Source organism: Myotis yumanensis, unplaced genomic scaffold (assembly GCF_028538775.1).
Source record: "Myotis yumanensis isolate MYYU_CA2020_CCGP unplaced genomic scaffold, mMyoYum1.0.hap1 SCAF_7, whole genome shotgun sequence".
Lineage (NCBI taxonomy): Eukaryota > Metazoa > Chordata > Mammalia > Chiroptera > Vespertilionidae > Myotis > Myotis yumanensis.
In genome coordinates this window covers 6370541-6380815 of record NW_027223758.1, presented here as the reverse complement: position 1 = coordinate 6380815, position 10275 = coordinate 6370541, and positions in this window count along the sequence as shown.

The window sequence follows — 10275 nt, the reverse complement described above, 5'->3', positions numbered from 1 at the left end:
CACATAAACTTATACCTTGTTTATTTGGCCCGTGTTAGCCTTTGAGTTTGACATGCTTGATCTACACAATGGAATACTGTGCTGCTGTGAAAAAGAAGGAACTCTTACCATTTGCAACAGCATGGATGGACCTGGAGAGCATTGTGCTAAGTGAAATAAGCTAGTCGGAGAAAGATAAATATCACATGATCTCACTCACTTGTGGAATATAATGAACAACATAAACTGATGAACAAAAATAGATCCAGAGACATAGAAGCATCAAACAGACCGTTAAACCTCAGAGGGAAGGCAGGGGAGGGGAGGGGTAAGGGGGAGAGATCAACCAAAGGACTTGTATGCATGCATATGAGCATGACCAATGGACACAGACAGTAGGGGGGTGGGAGCATGTGCTGGGGGCAGGAGTGGGCAGGGAAAGGTCAATGGGGGAAAAAGGAGACATATGTAAAACTTTCAACAATAAAGAATTTTACAAAATAAAGTAGTGAATTGGCAGGGCCTGGTGTTGCAGGATGGGCCCTGTCCTCAGTCCAGTTGGGGAGACACATGTTGATAAAGGAATCAAGAACATACATTAAAAATAGAGGCTGGAATCTCTGACTACAGGGAGCTGCCCCAGCCCGGGGGAGTGCGAGGGGGAGCAGGTCTGGGGAGCAGGTCTGGAAGGGGCTTTGTTGGGGATGAAATCTGATGGGCAGGGGGGCTGGCACAGGCCCTGGGGGGCAGGGGCAGAGAGAAGATGGGGGAACAAAATTCAACAGGACTGGACCACAGAGGGCCTGGTGGGCAGAAGTAGGAGTTTGGTCTTTACCCTAAGACTGATGTGTTTAAACCTGGGCTGATCTGATCAGATTTGCCTTGAAAAGGTCACTCAGCTGCTGGAAGGTGGAAGGCCACTGGAGGCTGGGAGGGGTCTGGAGTGTTTGGGCACCAAGGAACCACAGTCCTTCCTGTGGGGGAACAGCGTGGGGCAGGTGTGCGGCGGAGGGCGGGGTGCAGAGGGCTGCCGGTGTCACTGGGCTGTTGGTGGTGGCCTCTGGCTGACGTGGCCGGCCTGTTCTGTGCCCCACCCACCGAGGAAGAGTGGGTGTCAGCCCCCAGGCTCACGGGTCAGCTCAGCACTGAGCTCCTGCCTGGGAGGCCGCCTGCCCAGAGGGACTCCGAGCTGGAGTTTGGGAGTTCAGGGTCAAAGCCGTGGGTGTCATCTACTTTCCCAGGTTCATGGGACTTCCCATGACTCGGCGGGGTTGGCGAGGGGGAGACAGCAGTGAAGCAGGGCAGGGGGCGGGGAGCACCCTGCAGAAGTCACTGGCTCCAAGCTGGAGGGACTGAGTGGACTTTGCTCCACCTGGAAAAATGACGAGCATCACTGACAGGGAAGGTGACAACAGCGCTGTACATTGTGGGGAATGGTGGCCAAGTCACATATGAAAACAAGAGATGACTTCTGCCGGCCCCTCTTCCCGGCCAACCCGTCCACACGATCAATCGAATGGACAGTTAGGCTGCCCAGTAACAGGAGGGAAAGGCCGTCCCAGGAGGTACAGATGTACTTGGCCTCACAGCCCGTGTTTCACCCACATCTGGGCACCACAGCTGCCCCCGAAGCACATGCCTGCCCTGAGGGGCCCGGGCAGAGCTGTGCAGGCCGTGTGCGGGAGCCAGGCGAACTCCGGGCAGTAACTGGGTGTGGGCATGCGGCCGACATTGCTGTTGGTAAGAAGTCACCTTGCGCACGGAGCAGTCCCACATCCAAAGTGCCTGCGTCCTCGCACCCCTCCGGAAGCGGGGCAGAGATTTCAAATGATGATGTGCACAGACATACTCTCCTGTTCCCTCCGCTGAGTCCAACGAGGCTTGCACAGTGTCAGACCAACGCCAAACCCAAGAGAAGGTGAGCTCAAGAGGACCTGCTGACATGGCCCCACAGTCAGCCTCCCCCAGGGCGCAGGCGGGCGGGGCAGCGGTCCGAGGGGCAGACATGCTCAGGGCGGTTCCTTCCTCCCCATCTGAGATGGAGGGAGTGACTACAACCAACAGGAACAATGGAAATAACAATCAGCCAAGTGGTGCAGCGTCTCCCCCGGTGACCGGTGCCAGGTATTTATGCTGTGACGAGACAAAGGCAGACAATCTTGCTTCAGATTTTAGCACTTGCTTCCGAAACGGCAGAGGCCCAGGCAGGGGACCAGCAGAGGATGGATGGGCGTCTGGCATCGATTGGTACCCGGCCTGAATAATGCATCAGGGTCTGTCAGGGAGGGGAACAAAGCCTGGAGAGCTGGCCTCCTACAGACCAGACTCCCCAGGGACTCGCCCAGCCAGGTGTCTGCAACTGGAAACAAAGTGGGAGGAAGGTCCCTGAGCCTTCAAGGCAGATCCCAGGCTGAGTGATGGGGTTAAGACTCAGGCCTCCTAAGGGGCCCCCCGCCCGGGGGTGGGCCCCCACCACTCCTCTTCAGCTCCATCGTGGGTGAGTCAAGGGTGAAGACAAGGCTGCCTCCTGGGCTTTGCACCCTGTAGGAGAGGCACAGGCTCCGGGAGCCAGGCCGGTGCTGCAAGTGGAAAGCAGGAGGCCTCCATCCTCTCTCCTTTCTAACTTCCTCGAACGTTTGCTAAGTACCGATTTGATGGCAGGCGATGGGCTGGGAAGCAGGACACAGCTCTAAACAAGGCCACCGTGCCGCTGCCCCACACCCAAGAGAAGGGCTCCCCCATCCCTCTCGCTGTACGTCTAGCCAGCACCTACTCTGTGCCCCTCACGGGGTTGGTTGCAGATCAAGCCCATTTGGCAGAAGAGAAAAGGGAGACTCTAAGCACAGCAGCGCTCTGTCGCCAGAGCCTGGACTGCTTTGTTCGACCCTGTGTCCAGTGCTCGCCCACAGGCCTCCTGGCCCTCTGTGCAGCTCCCTGTGAACGGGTTAGGTCTCCTAGTAGGAGATGAACTCCTGGCTCATCGCTGTGTCTCACTCATAATCTAGCACAATCTGGACACCACTGAATGAAGGTACGGAATCTTTGGCCATCTGGGTCATGGGCGCCCCTGGGCCAGGCTGCTGTCCACGTTACCAGCAGAAGCATGGAGCCAGCTCACGGTCAGTGGCTATAGCCATTCTCGAGAAGCTGGAAGACTTTGATCACCCAATTCATGCTTTTGACAGCCCCTAAGGCGACTGGGGCTTTATAATGTTTCTGTTTCCTTCTTCCTCTCCCGTGAGCTTTTCCATCGGCCAGTGGAGGCCTTGCGTGAGATGTCTTAGTATGTTTTTTGTCTCTTATTTCATCCCAAGTTATTTTTAACCTCATAACCAGCTGTACCTGGTGTAGCCTATGCAGCTTCAATAGATCTCAAGTTATTAATAAAATATTTTGGTTTTTATTCAATGTGTTTAGTGTTTTTCTCCATTGTCCTACATTAACAGAGACCCCAGTTGTAATGCATACTCTTACATCATGTTTCCGAAACATGCCTCTCAGTGCTGTTTTCCATGCTCTTAGACCACCTCCTGTTCCATGCTGGATTCATTTCACCTCACATAAGTCAACTCACTTTTTGAAAATGTTAGTAGACCTTACGTTTTTAGAGCAGTTTTAGATTTACAGAAACTAAACAGGAAAATGAACAGAAAGTACAGTGAGTGCTTTCCCTCACCTCCCTGCACACATCCTCCCTATGATTATCTGATTAGTGTGATGCATTTGTTACAACTGATGAGCCAAAATTGGTACATTATTATTAACTAAAGCTCATCCTTTCGGGTCCACTGTTATGTTGTATAGTTCTATACAACAAATCTGGGTTTTGACAAATGTATGACATGTATCCTCTTTGACAGTATCATACAGAATAGTTTCACCACCCTAAAAAAAAGTCTCTGTACTCCATCTATTAATCCCTATCCCCTCCCTAAGAACCTCTGGCAACCACTGATCTTTTTGCTATCTCTATCGTTTTGCCTTTTCCTGAATGTTTTATTGTTAGAATCATACGGTGTGTAGCCTTTTCACACTGGCTTCCTCAACCAGAAGACTTGATTTGGTCCACCTCCCACGACATAACCAGGAACTTGTCCATATTACTTCTTCTCATGCCCATTGGCTAACACATGGTCACATGCCCACTCCCAGCTGCAAAGTGTTCTGGGAAATGTAGTCTTGTTCTGGGTGACCATGTAACCAGCTAGCATTCTGGCAATGACAGAAGGACCAGATATGTGTGGGGGTGCAGTGGGGGTTGGTGGTAGGGCAAGTGGCTGTCGCTGACCCAACCTGCTCTGAGTGATTGGATAACGAGGATTAATTAGGATGCAGTTGGTTTACAGACTGACTCAGAGGAAACTCTGCCCAGGCCAAGGAAATGGAAAAGAGCAGTTGGTTTATAGCCAGGCCATTAGTACAAAGAATATGATTAAACTGAGTTTCCTGCTGAAAATATGCTTTAAGTAGTCAGGTTGGTCTCAAAGTTAGAATAACAATAGAAATAATAATGTCATAATGCGTTTTTTATGTGTCAGTCCTCAAAAGAACCCTAGGAGGAAAGTACTATTATTATCCCGTGTTTCAGAGGAGGAAACTGAGGTTCGGAGAGCTTAAAAGACTTTTTTAAGGCCACTCTGCCAGGCAGGTGGCAAAATGACACTCAAACCCAGCACCAACTGTTGGCAAAGCTGTATTCTTGGCTTCCTCACAGGGATCCCAGTCGGCAGGCCAGCCTAGTGACTCCAGGATTGGATTTCAACACCAAGGTGAAGGTCGGCCTTCTCCCAGAGGTGCCCTGGCTTAATCCTGACAGCCATGCCCATCTCCATTCATGTTCTGCACTTGTGACTCAGCATTCACTCATTTTTTGGAAAAAAAAATTTTTTTTAAGGTGAAACAAACAAAAATAACAACCAAAGTAATGATGATGATGATGATGATGGTGATGGTGATGATGGTGATACTTCTACATCTTGGCAGCTCTCGGCGTGGTGCTCAGACCTGCTGTCAGACTTCCTCTGGAACAAGAAGCCCAGGCTCATCAGTGCACAGTGCAGTTCGTCTTCTGCAGAGCAGAAGTTTTTTATTTTAATGCTGTCCCGCCGATTGATTTTTCCTTTTATGGATTGTGCCTTTGGTGTTGTCTCTAAAAAGTCATCGCCTCACTCAAGGCCACTTCGGTTTTCTCCAATGTTAGGTTCTAAGAGATCTATAGTTTTTCATTTATGTTTAGGTCTATGACCCAATTTGAGTTAATTTTTGTAACAGGTATATGGTCTGTGTGTAGATTTTTTTTTTGCATGTGGATGTCTAGTTGTTCCAACACCATTTGTTGAAGAGCTTATTTTTGCTCCGTAGTATTGCTTTAGCTGTTTTGTCAAAGATCAGCTGACTATGTTTATGGAAAGTCTATTCCTGGGCTCTCTATTCTGATCCATTTGTCTGTTCTTTCACCAATACCACACTGCCTTAATTACTGTAGCTTTATAGTGGGTCTTAAAGTCAGGTAGTGCCAGTCCTTCAACTTTGTTCTTCTCCTTCAATATTGTGTTGGCTACTCTGGGTCTTTTGCCTCTCCATATAAACTTTAGAACCAATTTTTCAATATCCATAAAATAAGTTGCTGGTATCTTGACTCGGATTGCATTGAATCTATGGATCAGGTTGGCAAGAACTGATATCTTGACAATATTGAGTTTTCCTAACCATCAACATGCAATATCGCTCATTTAATTTTTTAACAGAGTTTTGTAGTTTTCTTTGTATGGATCTTGTACCTATTTTGTTAAATTTATACCTGAATTTCCCTTTGAGGGTCCAAATAGAAATTGTATTGTATTTTAATGTTAAATTCCACTTGTTTATTGCTGGTAGATGGGAAAGGATCGACTTTTGTGTATTGATCTTGTGTCCAGAAATCTTGCTATAATCACTATTAATTCCAAGAGTTTTTAATCAATTCTTTCAGATTTTCTACATAGGCAATAATGTCATTTGTGGAAAAGATGGGTTTTTTTCCTTCTTTTCCAATCTGTATACCTTTTATTTAATTTTCTTGTCTTATTGCATTAGCTAGGACTTCTAATCTTTGATGTTTAAAAAAGGGGTTCTGAATTCTACATCCAATTCTATGCTGGTTTAATTGAAAATTTTATACTTTTTGAAAAATATTTTTTTAGTGTTTTTCTCACATTCTAACAAAAGTTTTGTAACTGACATAATAATTTTTAAAAATCTAGAAATGCTATTCTTTTTCTGTGCAATAAGTCAAGTCTTTTTATAGCTGGCCACAGTTACAAGTGCAGATCCTAGTAAAATCATTTTAAAGATTTTATTGGACATTTAATTCTGATTCTAATTGTCTTATTTGATTGATTCTTTTTCAACCATTGAGAGACTATTTCTTATCAAATTCATTATGTATTTGATAAAAGTTTCAGTTACTATTCATTTTATTATCTTTTACCCAACACACAAAAACACTGTTTGTTCTTTTCCTGCTGATTGTAACTGCCATTCACCCTGAAAATGCTGATGTCATTGGTTTTCTTTATGATTGTGCATATCTACTTGATTTTGCACAGTAGAATTCCTCCATTTAAAATTTTAAAATTTGTCTATATTTATTTTTTAAACTAGAAAAATAATTTAATTATATTAAAAGAATAGGATTTCAGTTTAAATACATAGATATTTAAATTGGTAACTTGTACCATCTGTATAAAATATTCAAATAAGCACATTATAGTGTTGCATTAGTGCAGTGGTCGGCAAACTCATTAGTCAACAAAGCCAAATATCAACAGTACAACGATTGAAATTTCTTTTGAGAGCCAAATTTTTAAAACTTAAACTATATAGGTAGGTACATTGTTATTAACTTAATTAGGGTACTCCTAAGCTGGCCTTTGCTAAAAACGTCCTCAATCTGATTGAGGTACGTTCGCTGAGGTCGACCCCTTCCAACTCTCCCATCCACACTCGTCTTGTATACCTGTTTAGTCTATCTCCTTTCGTTCATCCTCTCTATATGTCCAAACCATCTCAACACACCTTTCTCAATCCTCGACACTACATCTTCTTTCACTTTACAACGTTCCCTAAAATTAACTTAATAAACTTTACTTAAAGTTTTAAGTCTTAGTTAAACTATAGGTACATTGAATAAAACTTGATATCATACTTAATAACGCTATTATTTATTGATAAAATTAAATTCCTTACAATTTACCTTATAATATCCATAAAATTAAATCATGACAGTGACTGACAAACACTAATGTGAACAATGGCTTTGCATCTCCTTGGAAAGTTTGGGTAAGTCAGGTTTGTATGTTGTTGTTTTTAATTTTAGGCACGATTCCAGGTTCTCATCAATAAGATGACTTCTCAACTTACTCTTGATAAGGTTCATGCTTGAAAATGATTGTTCGCATAAATATGTAGACCCGAATAAGGAAAGAACAGCAAACGCTAGTTTTTTCAGTTGATTATATGAGTCAGGAATACTATTCCAGGTGTTAAAAATTAACATATCTTCTTCTCTGGGTCTTTCAAAGTAGACCACTTGTACTGTGAACTAAGTTCACATTTGTTTTTCTCCAATATTTCTATATCAGTACAAAGACATTCAAATTTCGAACTCCATAGTTCTTTGTTTTTTAGATCCAGCAATTGCATTTCAAAGTTGCCAATGTCAATATTAAAGGGAGAAAAATTTAATTCTGTTACAGTAGCATTGAGAGGTTTTTTAACAAAGGCTAATGTCGCTTTGCTGTTTCTGAATTCCTGAAACCTGTTGAAAAAGCTTCTCTCATATTTAAGTGTTGTTTTGAAATAGCAAATGTCAATATCAGAATTATTTTCTTGGCGATGTTTCAACAGGCTTGGAAAGTGAATCAGAGTTTCTCTTTCAAAATCTTGAGCAAAAAGAGATAATTTGTTTTCGAATGAAATAACTTCTAACATCGAAAAAACTGTGTTTCCTTTCCCCTGTAGTTTACGATTAAGCTGATTTAGATGAGACGTAACGTCTATCATGAAATAAAATTTTTGGATCCACTGATTGTTCATTAGTTCTGGATAGTGAACACCCTTCTCAAGGAGAAATGCTTTAATTTCTGTTAATAAGGAAGCAAAACGTTTCAAAACGTTTCCTCTTGATAACCAACGTACCTTGTTATGCAGCAGAAGATCTGCGTACTCACTCTCCATTTCAACTAAAAACTCTTTACATTGGCAATGATTAAGAGCCTTAGCTATAATGGAGCTGATAATCTTAATCACCAATTCCATAACTTTGCAAATTTCTTCTGGAATTGTCTGTGCACAAAGCGCTTCTTGATGAATGATGCAATGGTAAGTAAGTATCTCATGATTAATTTTTTCTTTCAAAATAGCAACAAACCCGTTTCTTACGCCCGTCATACTTTTCGACCCGTCTGTTGAAATTGAGACAATTGTATCGAGTGGAATATGATGTTTTTCAATGCACTCAATTACAGCATTTGCTATATCCTCTCCACGTGTTTGACCTCTGAGTGGCAATAATCCTAAAAGTTCTTGAGACCTGCAGATGAAATAAATCGTACAAAAAGTGAAACTTGCGCTGTATCATTTATGTCACAAGACTCGTCAACTGCTATTGATAAAGCTGAAACCAATTTAAGATCTTCGACTTGTTGGTTATATTCGAAGACATTTTGACTGTTCTATCTTTCACTGTTTTAGCAGACAATGGTAACTCTTTAATTTTTTTTAGAATATCTGCTTTGTTCTTAAAACCCCGAAATAGCTCTTCGTATGCATTTATAAAACAACTTTTTATGTATTTGCCATCTGTATATGGTTTTCCTCTCTTAGCAATCTCTTGACTAACCACAAAACTTGCGATATTAACATTGTTGGAAGATTGCACCCAGTAATTAAATACAGAACTTGATTTTTCTTGACTCTTCTGAAGTTCCTCAACTGCTTTCTTCCTTGCATCACCGACAGGATAGTTAGTACTAAATGACATGTGTTTAGTTGTAAAGTGTCTCTCCAAATTTGATTTCTTGTTATGCACCAATTTTTCCCAACAAATAAGACAGGTTGGAAGGCCATTTAAGTTTTGAATAAATGCAAAAGTCTTGGTCCATTCAACTTTAAATTCATGGTTTTCGTCTTCTGTTTTTCTTTGCTTCTTCTTTGTAGCCATGTCAAACAAGGCACCTAAAAAATGTTTTATTTTATAATAATAAAGCCACCAACACAAAATAATTACAATTCTTAAATTGATGACAAAAATACCTGTAGGATTTTCAGCTGGTTGGAAAAATACAGGTAACTTTATGCTTCGAGTAGGTACTTTTGTCACCCGGGCGCAATTTGCGGACTTGACTAGCACTAACCACTGCACATGAGATGCTGACTGACTGGCTCACTCAACTCGTGCATGAATCTCGCGCCTCCCCTGCATGCTGCATAGCCCGCGGCCGCCTGCGCCGCATCTCCAGTCGCCCGACCTACCGACACCCCCGACTTCTTCTAACGCCACTTCTTCAAAATAGACTCGCCCAGGCCGGAAACCAACTTCTGCGCATGGGCCACGAAGTTTCAATCACACTGTACGTGTGCCCCCGCATGTGGTATTTTGTGGAAGAGCCACACTCAAGGGGCCAAAGAGCCGCATGTGGCTCGAGAGCCGCGGTTTGCCGACCACTGCATTAGTGCATAGAAGTATAGTCATCCTTACTGGATCAATCCATTGATACCCATGAGATGGGTGATATGTTTATGAGTAATAGTAGAAGGAATACACCTGTCCAACACATGCACAACTTTACAGCAATAGTATCTGGTGGGATGGACAGGATGCAGCGTGGCAGCCAGAATAATGATGCCCCCAACATGTTCACGTTCGAATCCCTGGGCCCTATCAGTATGTCACCTTGCATGGCAAACGGGAACTAAGGTTGCAGATCCAATGAAGGTTATTAATCAGCTGACCTTGAAATGAGATGACTCTGGGTGATAGGGTGGACCCAGTGAAGTCATAACCATCCATACAAGGGGAGGATCCTTTCTGGCTGTGGTCAGAGGGAGCTATGACAATGGAAGAACAGCTGGAGGGATCCAACATCACCTCCTTGGAAGACAGGGAAGATGGAGCCAGGAATGTGGGCACCTCTGGAAGCTGGAAAAGGCAGGGAAACGGACTCTCCCCCGGACTCGCGGAGGATCCCAGCTCAGCCGACACCGTGATGTTCGCCCAGCGACATGTCAGACTCCTGACTCCCAGAGCTCTGAGAT